Below are 18554 nucleotides of genomic sequence, written 5' to 3'. Positions count from 1 at the left end.
GAGGTGCTTTTCAAAAGACAACTGGACTTGAAGAACTGAAGAAGCATCTTGGATGGGCAGTGAAACGCTTTCAAGGAAAAACCAAGAATGTCCAGTTGCCTTTTGAAAAGCACAATGTGTTCCAATGTGCGAGTGATTTATATTTATGGGCTCTTTCTGAGATTGAATTAAACCGGTGACTGTGAATAAACTAATTCCAACTTCTTTAATACCAGTAGATAATTCACCTGGAAGGTTTAACTCATGATTGCATGCAAATTCTTGATGTGGTTTACTTTAGCAAATCAGATTTGAAAGATGAGTCTTTATAAAATTTAGAATGATATTAGTTTATTGATAGAAGCAGCTATGTCTGGGAAAGTCAGCATAAAATTTCGGGAGAAGAAGCATTGACATCAATTAAACCTTTGGTATTGTAGGTATGGCAGGGAAAAGGTTTGATTATAGTAAATCTGATTATAATCAGATTAAATATGGAAAAGAAATATTGCAAGCTAAGAGTGATTTACTAGTATGATAAAGACAGATGGGGTGTCTTTGGACTTGAGGAAAGCCTTCTGGAAGGAGGATCTCCAAAATCAAAAATGAGAGAAGACAGTTGTTCATCAGTAGGCTGTTTTCACGTCAACACATTCCCTGTTGCGACAGACCTGAAAGTTGAAGTAAGAGATTATCAACAGAGTAAGACAGCACCTTCCTACACAATTAACTCTGTCATACCTTAGAACTAATCCATACTTCTTTCTGGTTCTACATTGTATAATGTGGGTGTGGGTGTGGGTGATTCCTGATCCTTTAAGATAAGCTTTTGGGATTGGTTCAACTCTTCTAAGTGGCTTCATTGAACTGGTGTCCTTTAGGTCACAACCAGCTCTGTCCTGATTTTCTCGATGGTGCAGTGGTTACAGTACAGTACTGCAAGCTACTTCTGCTGACCACTGGCTGCCAGAAGATCAAATCTCAGTAGGCTCAAGGTTGACTCAGCCTTCCATCCTTCCAAGGTCGGTAAAATGAGGACCCAGATTGTTAGGGGAAATATGTTTACTCTCTTTAAAATGCTTATAGGGAGCTATATAAAGCACTATGAAGCAATGTATAATTCTAAATGCTCTTGCTATTCTCTCTTTTCCTTTCCACTTTCTCTATGGAGATACCTACAATTTAAGAGAAAGGACAGTCTCTTGACAGTCTGTTGAGAAAGTGCTGCAAAAGAGAAGCACAAAGCTCTGAGAAGGCCCAGCATTTTCTTCTTAGAAGAAAGGAACAGCCCTGGACATTCACTTCATTTGTTGTGGTTGTTGTTTGAAGAAAAAAACAAAAGAATAAGAAAACCTATTCTTTTATGTAGATTCACTGTAGTGAGAAAAATACCTATTTTAAATTAAATTAAAATTAAATTAAATTAAAATTAATTAAATTAAATTAAAAATACCTATTCTTTTATGTAGATTCACTGTAGTGAGAAAAATACCCATTAATTAAATTAAATTAAAATTAAATGAAATGAAAATTAATTAAATTAAATTAAAAATACCTATTCTTTTATGTAGATTCACTGTAGTGAGAAAAATACCTATTAATTAAATTAAATTAAAAATACCTATTCTTTTATGTAGATTCACTGTAGTGAGAAAAATACCCATTAATTAAATTAAATTAAAATTAAATTAAATTAATATTAATTAAATTAAATTAAAAATACCTATTCTTTTATGTAGATTCACTGTAGTGAGAAAAATACCTATTAATTAAATTAAAATTAAATTAAATTAAAATTAATTAAATTAAATTAAAAGTGCCTATTCTTTTATGTAGATTCACTGTAGTGAGAAAAATATAAACCTGGCTTTCAGCAAGATCCATTGTGACATTTTTAGTGATCAACCCTTGGAATCAGATTAGAGGTAATCTTTTACTAACCTTTCCATCTCCACATTTTGTTCCATGATCAACCATTCCATCATCTGGATCACTTCGCATATACTTCACTGAGCATGCTATCATGTTTTCCGGTGAACAGTATAACCTGCCACACTTTACATCCCTGAAAAAGAAGCAGGGAATACAGTCTAATTAAACAGAATGGAGTAACGAGAGGATTTTCCTTTGCTTGTCTCTTGAGTGACTTACACTATAATAAAAAGTTAGAAATGGCTTAAAACAATTATAATTAGAACAAAAGTTAAAAATAAAAGGCCATGATGGTGGGCAGCCTGGGTGGTGAGTATCATCAGCATACTGGTGGTAACTCACCCTGTGAACACCACAAGGTAGGAACCTAGGAGTCGACCTCTGACCCCCTGCTAACACCGACTGCAACCAACAAGAGCGGTAGGAGGAGAACCACCGTAGAACGGTGCCCCCTACTCCCAGCCCCTCCAGTTGGCGCAAAAGGATACTATGATCGATGGTATCAAAAGATGCTGAGAGATCAAGAAGCACCAGGACAGAGGATAAACCCCTGTCCCGGGCCTGCCAGAGATCATCCATCAGTGTGACCGAAGCAGTTTCCGTGCTGTAGCTGGGCCTGAATCCTGACTGCCAAAGGCCTAGAGAGCTTCTTCCAAGAACCGCTGGAGGGACACCACCTTCTCAACAACCTTCCCCATGAAGGGAAGGTTGGAGACAGGACAATGGGTGGCTGGATCCAGGGAAGGCTTCCTCCATTGTCTTTGATTTATTGGAGGCTGGCTAGAAGGTTGCAAAGATGATCATGTGATCTTGAGACACTGCACCTTTCATAAATATATACTGGTTGCCAAGCACCCAAACTTTGGTTACTTGACTATAGGAATAATGCAACAGTTGTAAGTGCAAGGGTCAGTTGTAAATCACAAATGGTTGTAAGTCAAGAATTATCTGTCATTTCTGACACAATCTTTTTAAAGGCAGTTCTATCCTCATGGCACTCCTTTTACACCCAACTTTTGTTATACCTTGTAACCCAAAATGGAAAACAAAGAAAAATTAGCCATTCAGAAATTAGCTCACATTTCTACTGCTTTAGCAATACAGTATTCATATTCCCACAGATGAGGACCCTAAAATATTTCTTATTATCCTTATATTATGTCATCATCATAGAAGGAAATAATTTAGATTGCTTACTTTGGTTCACATGGACTCCTTAAATCATTTACCCTTTTGCAGTAGGCATACTCATCCCCTTTCCGGTTATTTTGAAAACATACATCTGGAGCCACTGGTTTATCTGCAGGAGAGAGTGAGGAACCAACACAAACACATGAGTGTAAAACATGCCAATAGGATAAAAAAATGACTTAAGAGATCTCAGAGAATTAAATAAATTAGGATCAATACTGTATTTGCTTATTTGTAACCAATTATTTTGTAACCCATTATTTATCAAATCCTCATTATGCCTGAATTATATAATAAGAGGCATTACAGATATTACATGTGAGAGAGTGTGGAGACAGCTCCTCCCTAATAATTTACAGACTGTATTGTAGATGCAGACAATAGTCTTTAGTCCAGCAAGATTTTGTCTACAGGAGTGAAAGAAGAAAGAACTCAGCTTGGAAAAATCATCACGTGTCATTCTCGGTTTGAGGCTTATCAAATCCCAGGCATAAGCTTTTTGAATATAATGTTACATCATTTTACACTACTTAACTGACCAAAATAAAGATGTCCTTGTCTGAACTGAAATTTACATTTTCAAAGCAAGGTAACTAATACAGCAAGTGTAGATTTATTTTCTAAATCACATCTTCCATAAATCCAATATGGATCGATTATGTGGAACAATGTTTTAATATGCAATTCGGATTCTCCAATCACCATCACATGTCGTCTGACTTTTCATAAACTATTAAGACAAGGGGATGGAATGGGTGTTGGACCTACCTGATAAGCCCCTGCTTGTAGGTTGGAGATATTTAATTTTTGTTTGTTTGTTTGTTTGTTTGTTTGTTTGTCAAACAAATATAGTAGTTTGTATAAGAATAACATAAGTAGAAATTAATCATAAAAAAGACAATAGGACAGTAGGACAGGGATGGTAGGCACAATGGTGCATTTATGCACGGTCCTTACAGACCTCTTAGAAAAGGGGAGAGGTCAACTGTAGACAATCTAAGGTTAAAGATTTGGGGGTTTGGGGAAGAAACCATTGAGTTAGGTAGTGCATTCCAGGTGATGATCACTCTATTGCTGAAGTCGTATTTTCTGCAGTCTAGTTTGGAGCAGTTTACATTTAGTTTGTATCTATTGTGTGCTTGTGTGTTGTTGTGATTAAAGGTCACTAACAGGAAGGACATTTTGGTATATGGTTTTATGAACTACAGTTAAATCAGAATGGAGGCGTCGTAGTTGCAAGTTGTCTAATTGCAGTATTTCAAGCCTGGGGCAGTAAGGTATTTTGTTGCGAGAGGAGGAGTGAAGGACTCTTCTTGTGAAATATTTCTGGACTCTCTTGATTGCATTAATGTCTGATATGCAATGTGGGTTCCATACAGGTGAGCTGTATTCTAGAATTGGTCTGATAAATGTTTTTTATGCTCTGGTTAGCAGTTCAATGCTTCTAGAGAAGAAACTATGTAAGATAAGATTAACAACTCTTAATGCTTTTTTGGCAATGTTGTTACAGTGGGCTCTAGCACTTAGGTCATTGCATATGAGTACTCCAAGGTCTTTGACAGAGCGAGGGTCATCTACAAGTTCATTTCCGCCAAGTTTATATTTAGTATTCTGGTTCTTTTTACCAATGTGCAAAACAAAGCATTCGTTGGCTGAGATTTGAAGTTGTGAGACAGATAGCCTCCAAGGTTGGGAAGACACTGCCCTTTAGCCAATCAGGGCCAAGTCTGAAGTATAAAAGCACCTATCTACTGTCACACCCCTTCTTTTGATGAGGGACGGCAGTCAGACTTAATTGAATCTCTCATACCAGTCATAATGTGCCTTTTCATACATGAGCCAAAATACCTCACAGCCGGGTTGAGACAAAGGAGGGACTTGAAGGCCAGCTCCAATCTATGAGAATGGGTGTATCAGGTAGGAGAGCAAAGTCGACTGCTCAAACATGTAACATTTTGGGCTTTTACATCAGTCAGCAGTCATTAGACAATCCTGTCTCCCTGTCAGTTGTTAGCGACGGCCAGCTCAGGTGCCTGATCCCAGCGCAATTTGGAAATACAGTGGTACCTCATGATACGAACTTAATTGGTTCCAGCAGGAGGTTCATAAGGTGAAAAGTTCGTAAGACGAAACAATGTTTCCCATAGGAATCAATGTAAAAGCAAATAATGCGTGCAAATCCTTCAGGAAAATCCCAAACTTTAGAAGGGAGGCGGACAGAGGGCAGGGAGGAGCAGCTAAAGGGGGCGGGTGGAAGAAGCAAGGCTAGGCTAAAAGGTGTGTGGGAAGGAGGAAAGGCAAGGGGGGCGCCCCTCCCTTTTCTTTCTTCAAAAGACACTCTTTCAGTGCCTCTGCAAGCAAGCTGTTCTCTGCAAAGTCTTTCCCCCTCCAAGCCGCCCCTCCCTTTTCTTTCTTCAAAAGACACCCTTTCAGTGCCTGCAAGCACGCTGTTCTCCTACTTTTGTTAATGCAAAGTCTTTCCCCCTCCAAGCCGCCCCTCCCTTTTCTTTCTTCAAAAAAGGGAAAAAAAAGAAACCCCTTTATCCCAGCCGCGGCAGCTTGGGTTCGTAAGGTGAAAATAGTTCGGAAGAAGAGGCAAAAAAATCTTAAACACCGGGTTTCGTATCTTGAAAAGTTCATTAGAAGAGGCGTTCGTAAGATGAGGTACCACTGTACTCTATATCTACAAACTACAAAAACATCCTTTCCCCAAAGACAGTTTTTTTTCCAATTTCTTGTCTACAACTGCCATCATCTTGGACCATTGGCCATGTTCTATAAGAATAACTACAACTTTAAACCAGGAGATCTGGAGAGCTGGGCTCTAAAGTTTCCAAAGAAAGAACTTCACTTGTAAAATTATTCCATTTGTACAAATCCATCATAAGTTGTAGATGCTCCAACACTGGAGATCTTTTTAAGAAGAGGCAGGAAATGGTATGTGGTTTCCTACTTGAGCAGGGAGTTGGATGAGAAGACCCTCAAGGCTCCTTCTTATTTTATTACAAAATAGAAAAGTAATGATGAATTCAAAGGAGAAAATATTACATTAATGCTATGACTGTTGTTTGTAATACCACTGTTCTAAAATATTAAGATTGACTTACCTGGCCCAAAGTGAGCAATACATTGTTTTGTCAAGGTGGGACATTTTCCATTGTAGCAGTAACCTTGGTCCTTTTGGCATGGATGTCCATTCTGCTGGAACTCATCCGTGGGACACTCACCGGAACGGCCAGTGCAGCGTTCAGCCACATCACAGTCATCCTTTACTGCCCGACATTCAACTGTTGCTTTCTTAAACTGTGATTGAGAATGAAAAATACTTCCAGCTATCATTGTTTATCAGCAAGGATCAAGAAGTCAAACCATGATTCATAACACATTTCAAAATTTCCTCTTGATCTGTATGAGGATTACTAAGCAAGGAATCCCTGCCATTTTGGAATTGTGTATAGTGCCATGGTGGTGCAGTGGTTAGAGTGCAGTACTGCAGGCTACTTCTGCTGAATGCCAGTTGCCTGAAATTTAGCAGTTCCAATTTCACCAGGCTCAAGGCTGATTCAACTTTCTATCCTTCCGAGGTTAGTAAAATGAGGAGGTAGATTGTTGGGGGCAATAGGATGACTCTGTAAACTGCTTAGAGAGGGCTGTAAAAGCACTGTGAAACGGTATATAAGTCTAAGCGTTATTGCTATTGCTATGGGGAAATGATTGCAATGAAAATTCCTGTAACATCAGATTACAGATTGGCTGATCATAAAATGGAAATCAATTGGACTGCCATAAAAAGGCAGGGAAAAGTTAATTGATGAACTTCTCATGATATATTTTTATTTCCTTACATGGGAAGGAGCATTCACGGAATTTTCTGTTGTGCTGAAAAATACTTTCTCTTGCTGTGAATCTAGGCTTGTGATGAAAATATGGAAAGAACAAAATATTTTTGGCCCTTCTGCTCAAAATATTCACTGCAGAGTCAACTGGGATTACATACAGGAGGAATGAGGAACTTGCACCTCTCTCTTCACAATCCTGCAAAACCTTCAAAATAATTGAATGCAGAGCTTTGGAGAACATTAGAGAATTTAAGTGGAAAAAAGCAATTTTATTTCAAGAAGTATTCTGCACTGATTTTCATCCTAAAAGTCTCAGAGAGAAAAATGACACAGCATTACCAGAGATCTCTCAGAAGCTCCCAAAAAGTCAGGAAGTGAGTAGGGCATCAATTTCAAACATTGGCCAACTTTATTTAAACTGGGTTTCCATGCAAACCCAGCCAAAGAACAAATATATTATTTTCACAGACATGATTTAACATGCAAAAAGAGTGCATTTGCAATTGAGACAAGGCTGGAATTTTGTTAAATTATCCTTCCTATGGATATGTTCCCAAGGGTGAAATAAACTGGAAGAAGGGTTAGGAATAATTTTAACTGTATAGATCATAGTAAACAGTCAAGAGATATTACATATTTATATGGCTAGTATGGAGCAGGTTAAAATCTATCTTGGTGTTAAAAATAAACAAGTCTTACTTTGCATCTCTCACAACACTCTCCAGTGTCACACTTTGCTTGACCTCGCAGTTTACAAGTTGCAGCATTGCAGCAGACACTTTTACAATCCTGAAAACCAAAACATATCAAATGATGTTATAGACTTTTTGGGTTGATCTTTTTGAATTGGTCTATTTTGAAGAGGGAAACTGCCAAGGAAAACAAATATTTCTGCATTGTGTTCCTTCTTGTGGGTTCATGCTAGCAAATGCACAAACTGTTTTTTATTGCTATTTGCAAACTGCAATGCAGCTGCGAGAGCAATCATGGGCTTCCCTAAATATGCCCGTGTCACACCAACACTCTGCAGTCTGCATTGGTTGCCGATCAGTTTCCAGTCACAATTCAAAGTGTTGCTTATGACCTATAAAGCCCTTCATGGCACCGGGCCAGGTTATCTCCGGGACCGCCTTCTGCCGCACGAATCCCAGTGACCAATTAGGTCCCACAGAGTGGGCCTTCTCCGGGTCCCGTCAACTAAACAATGTCGTTTGGCGGGACCCAGGGGAAGAGCCTTCTCTGTGGCGGCCCCGGCCCTCTGGGACCAACTCCCCCCAGAGATTAGAATAGCCCACACCCTTCTTGCCTTTCGTAAGCTTCTTAAAACCCACCTCTGTCGTCAGGCATGGGGGAATTGAGATATTCTTTCCCCCTAGGCTTCTACAATTTATGTACGGTATGTTTGTATGTATGATTGGTTTTAAAATAAGGGTTTTTAGCTGCTTTAGTATTGGATTGTCGCATGTTGTTTTTACCACTGTTGTTAGCTGCCCCGAGTCTACGGAGAGGGGCGGCATACAAATCCAATAAATGAAATGAAATGAAACTGCAAATATCTACGTGAAACAGACTTGTCTGATATTTCCTATATGAAAAGGATAAAACAAATAAAAATATCCTCGTCTCCCAATTGTGAAGCTCACATAACCTATAGCTCTCATTCTTTTCTTATTCATGAGGAATATTCTACTCTTCTTGCCAGCCTTTGGGGTAGGCCAGAGAAGAAGCACCAACCATGAACATTAACACTACCATTATTGTAAAATATCAGTATTAGAATCTTTCAGTTCTGAAAGTATATTTCTACCCCCTCATTTTTATGGACCAAGGGAATGGGTGGGAGGTACTCCTCTTGAGATGTTTGCCATTCTCAATGGCTTCTGCAGGCTAATCAAAGTTTTATATGGCTGTTGAATAGACTTTTCCTTCTCCTTTTGTCTCTCAAAGAGATTCTTACAAATTATTACATTTATTATTTATTTATTTATTTATTAATCAGATTTGTATGCCGCCCCTCTCCGCAGACTCGGGGCGGCTCACAGCAATAATAATACAATGTAAACAAATATAATATTTAAGTTAATTTAAAAAACCCCAATTTAGAAACCAATCATACATACTAGCATACCATACATACATTTTTATAAGCCTAGGGGGAGGGAAAATGTCAATTCCCCCATGCCTGATGACAGAGGTGGGTTTTAAGGAGCTTACGAAAGGCTAGGAGGGTGGGGGCAACTCTGATATCTGGTTCCAAAGGGTCGGGGCTGCCACAGAGAAGCCTCTTCCCCTGGGTCCCGCCAAACGACATTGTTTAGTTGATGGGACCCGGAGAAGGCCAACTCTGTGGGACCTAACTGGTCGCTGGGATTCGTGCGGCAGAAGGCGGTCCCTGAGATAATCTGGTCCGGTGCCATGTTTATTTAACAATACAAAAAGAACACTTCACTAAATTACTGTCCTTATAAAAATATTATTTGGGATTAGAGCGTAGATTAAAAATAATAAGATCTGGGAGGAAACAGCTGAAGAAAATAATCAAACACATAATGTGTCCACATGAACAAATTAAGGGTTTTCAGTAGGGAAAGATTTTCTTGGAGAGGTAAATCAGCTATTTTTTTAAATACACAGTTAAATACTCAAATGGGAGTGAGATACATGTTCTTTATTCCTCTACAGCTGGTTCTCCAAATTCAAGAAACCACTGCATACATGCATGTACATAAAGGGCACAAACCTCTGACATTCACAAACCATCCTCTTGGGTGGCTCAAACCACTTCGAAATCTAGATGATATTTTTTTTAAGGATTCCTATTTTTGAGAATTTTTTTTCAAATCACTTTTGTTGATTAAAAGGAAAACTTACTTTGGGAGAGCCACAGTCGCATTCTTCTCCCACCTCCACAAAGTAATTTCCACAAACTGCAGGTGCAATAATATCTGTGATCAAGGGTTTGTTGAGAATGCATTCTGGCTGCTTTCTAAGAAGATAACTCCGGTGTTCCTCACGACTACAATTGCTGAACTCATAGAGAGGTACAGAACTATAAAGATGAAACAAAATAAGATCAGGGCAGCATCCATATTTGGACTAGGAACAGAATTCATTGCAAAAACATATAGGATGGAAAAGGGATGGCTAGTGAAGAATTACAGTGATCTTTTTCCTAAAACTAACAAAAAATAATAAAAAATAATAAAAATATTATTTAAAAGTCCTACCTGTCAATGTCTACTTCAGCTTCAACCACAACAATACATGAGCACACAAAAGATACAAGCTGAAAGTGAACCGCCCAGATTTGACTGTGGTTAATGCCTGGAACTCACTACATGACTCTGTGGTCTCGTCACCAAACCCCCGAGACTTTACCCTTAAATTATTCACTGTTGACCTCAGCCGATTCCTAAGAGATCAGTAAGGAGCGTTCATATGTGCACCAGCATACCTTCCATCCCTGCCCAATTGTTCCCTCTTATCAGTACCCATGTTAGGTATATAAACAATGTTATATCTATGTACATTACAAATACGTACTTAACTAAATAGAAACATAGAAACATAGAAGTCTGACGGCAGAAAAAGACCTCATGGTCCATGTAGTCTGCCCTTATACTATTTTCTGTATTTTATCTTAGGATGGATATATGTTTATCCCAGGCATGTTTAAATTCAGTTACTGTGGATTTATCTACCACGTCTGCTGGAAATTTGTTCCAAGGATCTACTACTCTTTCAGTAAAATAATATTTTCTCATGTTGCTTTTGATCTTTCCCCCAATTAACTTCAGATTGTGTCCCCTTGTTCTTGAGTTCACTTTCCTATTAAAAACACTTCCCTCCTGGACCTTATTTAACCCTTTGACATATTTAAATGTTTCGATCATGTCCCCCCTTTTCCTTCTGTCCTCCAGACTATACAGATTGAGTCCATTAAGTCTTTCCTGATACGTTTTATGCTTAAGACCTTCCACCATTCTTGTAGCCCGTCTTTGGACCCGTTCAATTTTGTCAATATCTTTTTGTAGGTGAGGTCTCCAGAACTGAACACAGTATTCCAAATGTGGTCTCAACAGCACTCTATATAGCGGGATCACAATCTCCCTCTTCCTGCTTGTTATACCTCTAGCTATGCAGCCAAGCATCCTACTTGCTTTCCCTACCGCCTGACTGCACTGTTCACCCATTTTGAGACTGTCAGAAATCACTACCCCTAAATCCTTCTCTTCTGAAGTATTTGCTAACAAATAAAATAAATAAACAAATACATACATACATACTGTACATGCATACATAAATAGCTAAGAGAACTCATTGTACACCTTGATCTTACTCCCAGATTATTCTCCCTCAATTTTATTTCCACCAACTTTCTTTTCTTTTTTAACCAAATAATTGTTCAATGAGGATATTAGCTCAATCAACTACTTCTTGTGTTTGAGTGGGCTGACTTTCATTTTCATTTTTTACTCAGCCTCTCTGTGGAAGACACTAATATAATTAAAGGGAAAACAATAGAATGTTGTTTTTCTTTTGGACCTTCACTGAGCAACATTGTTTTCTAAGCAAGATCTTCTGTACAAAACACTGTGAAGTGACATATTTTAATTACATGTAGCACAGTGACACCCAGTTACAAAAACCCACTTTTTTTGGTAACTCCCTGACTATTTCATTTTTGTAAATTCTTATTATATTTCATTTTTATAAATTCTTATTATATTTCATTTTTGTAAATTCTTATTATATTTCATTTTTGTAAATTCTTATTATATTTCATTTTTTTAAATTCTTATTATATTTAACAATTAATTGCAAGTATTTTGCAATTAGGTTATTACTTATAAATCTTTATAGATTATTACCTATAAACAGTAATGGGAGCCATTAATTAACAACTATCATGGCCAAATCATATGAATGGTGTGCTTGTGTGTTGTCTGGATAGTCTAATTACGGGTTATAATTAGGGTTTTATAGTTTTAGATGGTACATTTGACTTCTTTTTATTGTTTTGTATTTTATATTGTTGTAAGCCGCCCTGAGTCTTTCGGGATTGGGTGGCATAGACGTCGAATTAAATGAATGAATGAATGAATAGAAACATAGAAGATTGAGGGCAGAAAAAGATCTCACAGCCCGTCTAGTCTGCCCTGATACTATTTCTTGTATTTTATCTTAGGATGGATATATGTTTATCCCAGGCATGTTTAAATTCAGTTACTGTGGATTTACCAACCACGTCTGCTGGAATGAATGGATGAATTTAAAAATAACTTAATTGGAAAGTCATTAAAAATGTTCCTCAATCCTTACCTTATTGTTGGAGACATGACACATGCTTTAGAATTACAATTACAGGAACCTTTGTCATGATTAATGCCCAGATTATGACCCAACTCATGGGCCATTGTAGATGCCATCAAACTTGTTTGATTGCTATGAACCTGAAGAAAAGAAAATACTTTATTGTTATTCCATCAAGAAACTAAAACTGAATCCAATTATTATTAACACTAAGTGTTAAAAAATGTCACTAAGTGACACATTTTGGGTCGAGGATACCATCTCAGAATTCCTCCAGTTCTTCTGAATGCATGTTTGCCCGCCAAAATTCTTGAATATCCACAAATACATCCAGAAGAAAACTTTAAAGCCCAGAAGCTACACCACAGGAGAAGATCAAAACCTATGAATCCATTTGCCTTTTATTTATTTATTAAACTTATATGTAACTTCAGTTCAAAAATATTCATCGTTTTTTGTGTGGGTTAGCATTTTCAGAATATTGAAGGCTGAAGTCCTGAACAGTCTTAACAATGAGTAGTTCTTTCTAAATAAATAATGACTTTGAGCAAAGCAGTTTTGGATTGCCTCATACTACCCACATCCTAACTCTGATTATTAAGAAACAAAACTTTAGGAATTTTGCTGTATGTTTTTTTATTGCCATGTCTTTCCATTCGTTCTATGTGAATGATAAAATAGATTTACTGTTTCTCAATAAGAGGGGTGGCATACAAATCTAATAAATTATTATTAATAATAATTATTATTAACTAATGTGGTTTTCTTGCAAGACGTTAAAATACTGGAGTATTTTTTTCTTTTAAAGTAAATTTAGTACTTAAATTTTATTTAAGTAAAATTAAATACATTTTAAATTTATAAATTTAGTTTATAAATTTATTTAAATAAATTTTATTTAAGTACTGAAGAACTCTCATATTGTATTAATGTACATTAATTCAATCCTATGCAACCTAGATCCTAAATTTATTGGAAGAAAAGAAGAGTGATTTGCATTTGTCATTAGAATCACTAAGAATATTGTTCAGAGGTGTTATTTGGATGAATTGTAACCAGATTTGACCTGCTCATTTGTCAATCAGAGCTCAGTTTGACTCCGCCTGATCCAGAAATATTACAATATACAGTAGGTTTTAACTTAAATATAAATAGGTAACAGGTATGCTTTCTACTAACCTGAATAATTGCTGAAGAATACTTTGGATGGCAGAATTTGCCTACATAACCAAGTCCTAGAGTTAATCCATTAAATTTAATGGACCTATAAGAAAAAAGGGGGGGAGGATAAAATTTATGGAAGATAGAATCACATTATGTAGTCTTAGGGCATATATAACTCTCCATGGCTTTTTGCAAGTTCATAGTCCATCCTCAGTTACTTCTAGTCTTCAGAATGTTAGAATTCAATTTAGACTCTAGTCTCAGAAGCCATTTAGCTAAGCAAATCTGTTAAACATATTCAGGATGCATTTTCACTATATGGTGATGGCTGGTCTTAGCACGAGTTAGCTAGGGAGAGGGGTTAACGTGTTGTCTGAATCCAGTCCACTACATTCATTTAAATTCCATTAACTATGAAAACCCTGGAAAGGCTTAGCCAGCATTGCGGCAAGACAAACACTTTCCTCGGGGGCTTCTGAGGAAATATTGATATCCCAGCTCATTGGAGAGGTCTTGGTTTGACTTAAACCATCATGGAGAGATGATGAACAAGAGAGGCACGGACAGACATGAACAGGGAAATGGCAATTTCCCTGGGGCATTGGTTAAAGACACTCAAACCAGTAGCTAGAAAGATGGCCATTAAAGCCATTATAACCTGGGGAGGCCAGAACCACAAAAGGAGAAAGAAGAAAAGAATGTGGATTGTCTGGGTGAGATGATTGCCTTGATCTAAACATTTGTGCAGGAGCGGTGTTGAAGCAAAATTTTGAAGCCAGTCAGTGACTGCCCAACTTACAGATAAAAGAACATTTAAAATGAGGGGAGTGGCATGATATGACAAGGATAAAACAGTCAGGCAACTCACTAATGATGTATAAAAGATTAATATGTTGGTTTATTGCATAATAATATACAAATGTAGGTTAATACTAGATAAGATGTTATGGTATATGTATTAATATATATATATGTAACATTTTTTGTTGATAATGAAAAGGAAAGGAAACTACTATAGATCTATTTTGGGCTTATTAGCCTTCATCAGCTAGTCACACCCTTTTACTGGTATTTGAACCCTGTCTTAGCAATTAGGCTACAGGCACAACTCCTGTATTAGCTTGTACCAGGGAAGGGTATGTGTGATTCTTTTGTCTAATCACCCTGGTATATTGAAGGAACACCACAGCTCGTTTCTTTGTGTGTGTGTAATGTGGAGAAGAAAAAAATTAAAAGCTGAAAAACCCTATGAGAAACCCAAGTACATATTTAGTTTGTCTAGATTTTGTCTATCAATTTAATTGTGCAGTTATTAAAGACTAGATGGTATTAGAGAAGGAGATTGGGCGTCAAATCAACATTTGTGGCAAAAAATAAAATTGGGGGGTTTTTTTGGTATATTTTAATATTCTCCCATTCACTTAGATCTGCCCTCCATCTAGCCCCGAAGGTATTTCACAAGACCAACTTGTTATGCATGTATCCTATAGAATTGCTCACAAAAAAATTGTTATTTGCCCAATATCTTATAGATATAAGACAATAAATGTGTCAATTACCCACTCATAAAATTGTATGACAATATATAGGCTGATGTGGTGTGGAACTGAGTGGTTAAGAAACTGGGATTATTGACTGGAATGTGGACAGCTTGAGACCTAAGTACTGCCTGATGCAGGGAGGTTGTGTTACTTGCTTCAATTCCTGCCAACCAAGCAGTTCCAAAGCACACAAACATAAGTAGATAAATAGGCACCATTTTGGTGGGAAGGAAACAGCATTCTATGTGCTTTTGGAATTAATAATGCTGGCTATGTGATTATGGAAGCATCTTTTTGACAAGGTTGGCTCTTTAGCTGTGCTATTGCTAAGCACTATAAATAGATTTGAGTATTTTATTGTTTTAGTGTACTCTTGGCTTATTTGTTGTGTAATGTGAGCATTCATTTCATTGATGCAGAATGGGATTAATTACTTAATCAAATTAAAAATGAATGTGTAAGTACAGCCAAAGTATAGCAGGATAATTTACATTTGAGTTTCAATTTTAAATCCAGGTGAAATGAAATCAAGCATTTCTCAAAACCAGCTTTCACCTACAAAAAAAGTGGTTGACTTTGACCCAGAACTATAGTTCATGGTTTAAAGTACGCAGCATAGAACGGAAGTTCTGTGCAAGCATAACATTCCCATAATCCTCCACTCCCAGACTCCCCCACTCCCTTTCCCTCCCAATGAGACGTACGTGAGTAACTGAGCATTATCATGACTTCTGCGTGGCAGCAAATCTGTTTGTCTCCATGCTCCAAATAAGTCCAAAGTGACATTTGCCGCTTTCTGCACATTAATCTTATCTCTGTTAGACCAAAATTCGAGGCCAATCAGTGCTACATGAATATCCAAAGGTTTGTAAATCTGTCAGGGGGACATGGCAACAATCAGATATTCAAATACAAATAAACCTTCAGAAACCTTTCAAGATTAAAAAACAATTGATATTGGCTTCTGTGGGCAGGTGGAAAAAAATTAGGCATGGGCATCAATAGAAGAGAAATCTCCAGAGCTCTGGACTCAGTTGTGGAGTCCTTGGTGCTCTCTGAGTTTCCTGCTCTGCAGACACAAGTAAGTTGTTTAGTGAGATAATGAAATGTCTGCAAAGAAACTACCAAGCTCAGATAGCATTAAGGACTCTCTATATATTGGGGAATAATAATAATAATAATAATAATGATAATAATAGTAATAGTAATAATAATAATAATAATAATAATAATAATAATAATAATAATAATAATAATAATAATAATAATAATACAAAAAAACAAACCTTGGTTATCAAACATCCAAGAAATCTAATAAAATTTCACATTTGCTATACAGGGATGACCTGAAGCTGTATGGAAAAACTGAGCCTGAAATCTACTTTATGACCAATATTGTCCAAAACTTTAGCACTGATATCAGCATGGAATTTGGTTTGGACAAATGTGTCACAGTAACACTGAAGAAGGATAGAATCACTGAAAGCATGGTGATAAATACAGTAATACCTCGTCTTACGAACCTAATTGGTTCCCGGGGGAGGTTCGTAAGGCGAAAAGTTCGTAAGACGAAACATTGTTTCCCATAAGAAACAATGAAAAACGAATCAATGTGTGCAACGAAAAAAAAATGCAAAAAACCGCCGCTGCCCGGCTGTTTCAATTGAAACAGCCGGGCGCTTCTCAGCGTTCTCTCAATGCCAAACCCGGAAGTTCGGCAAAAGTTCGGGTTCGGGTGGCCACCGAGAAGCCCCGCCACCCAGCTGTCACCTTTTGAAACAGCCAGGGGGCTTCTTGGTGGCCTCCCGAACGCCGAACCCGGCAGTTCGGGTTTGGCATTCGGGTTCAGGAGGACGCTGGGAAGCCCCCCGGCTGTTTCAAAAAGCGACAGCCGGGTGGCGGGGGCAGGTTCGTAAGACGGAAAACGTTCGTAAGAAGAGGCAAAAAATATCCGAACTCCGGGTTTCGTATCTCTGGTTGTTCGTATGGCGAGGGGTTCGTATCATGAGGTACCACTGTATGCCTAAAGGTCAAGCCATAAAGTGTCACCAGCCAGAGGCCTATAAATACCTGGGCATATTACAACTGGACAACATCAAACATGGGCATGTGAAAAACATGGTCAGCAAAGAATACACACACAGAGTCAGAAAAATTCTCAAATGCAAGCTCAATGGAGGCAATAGCATCAAGGCCATAAACTGTTGGCACAATAAACTGGACACAGACTAAATTGGACTATTTGGATAGAAAAACAAGAAAACTCATGATCATTCAATATTCACTTCCCCCTTTGATTGCCCCTTGTGGGCGGCAATCAAATCAAATCAAATCAAATCGAATCGAATCGAGTCGAGTCGAATCGAATCGAATCGAATCGAATCAATGAATGAATGAATGAATGAATGAATAAATAAATAAATAAATAAATAAATCTGCCTAGCAATGAAAACCAGAGCCAAAAGCTGGCCCAGTAAAGTTTTGCATGGGCAGTTCCTTGACAAGATTGAAGGAAAGGTTTATAAGAAGAAGACCTGGTTATGGCTCACTAATGGAACATTTGGATCTGCGCACATCATACAAAAATACATCACACAGTCCTAGATGTCGTATTTTTTTCCCAATGAATTGTATCCTGCTGCAGCAAAAATGCATCCAAACATGCAGCCGCATATTGGATGCGTATTGGATGTGTTTTAAATCTGATTGATGCAGCATTTTGGGATGCAATTTATGGACAGCAGTATTCTGTTCAGGAATGCTGCGAAACGAAACATCTCCTACGTCTTACTTTCGGGGAATGCCTTATATTAGGCAATTCTATGAAACCTCTCCAATATCTTACTTTCGGGGGTGACTTATTTTTGGGGAAAGAGGGTAGATACCACAATCCAACTCAAATTGAGTTCCTTTCAACAGGTTTTTTTTTTTTAGGGATCAGTTACATAATCAATTGGAGTTTGGAACAGGCTGATTCTGTCTATCTCTTTCTAATGTCCAAGTTCAGAACCATTAACCACAGCCCTCAAAGAATCCAGATACAGTGGAACCCCGACATAAGAGCTGCTCTACTTAAGAGCAACTCGAGATAAGAGCTGGGAGGGGAGAGATATTTTTGTTCTACTTACAAGCCCAAATTCGAGATACAAGCGCCAAGGAGCTGTCTCCTGAAGCCAAACGCTAACTTCCGCGTTCGGCTTCAGGAGACAGCTGCGAAGCGGCGCGCGTGTTTTAAAAGGTTGCAGCCGGCCTGGGGGGCTCGGGGGGGGGGGTGCTTGCAGCTTTCTTTCTTGCTCTTTTTCTTTCTCTCTTTTACCTTCCCTTCCTCTATTTCTTCTTTTCTTTCTCCTTCCCACCTTCTTCCCTCCCTCCCTCCCTTCACTCATTCCTCTCTTACTCTCCCCTTTCATAAGTTTCCTTGCTTCCTTCCTCTGTTCCTGTCCCTTCCCCCTTTCTTTCTTTCTTTCTTTCTTTCTTTCTTTCTTTCTCTTTTTCTTTCTCTCTTTTACCTTCCCTTCCTCTATTTCTTCTTTTCTTTCTCCTTCCCACCTTCTTCCCTCCCTCCCTCCCTTCACTCATTCCTCTCTTACTGTCC

At 38.0% G+C, this 18554-nt stretch overlaps 1 pseudogene; it reads right to left on the bottom strand.

The window, feature by feature from the left end:
• Positions 1 to 605: 605 nt before the first annotated feature.
• Positions 606 to 18554, bottom strand: part of LOC139175042 (zinc metalloproteinase-disintegrin-like MTP9) — a 31498-nt pseudogene continuing 13549 nt past the window's right edge.

This window comes from Erythrolamprus reginae, chromosome 12 (assembly GCF_031021105.1).
Source record: "Erythrolamprus reginae isolate rEryReg1 chromosome 12, rEryReg1.hap1, whole genome shotgun sequence".
NCBI lineage: Eukaryota > Metazoa > Chordata > Lepidosauria > Squamata > Dipsadidae > Erythrolamprus > Erythrolamprus reginae.
Note: the sequence above shows the minus strand (reverse complement) of the source record. Positions and strands in the feature narration are given on the sequence as shown.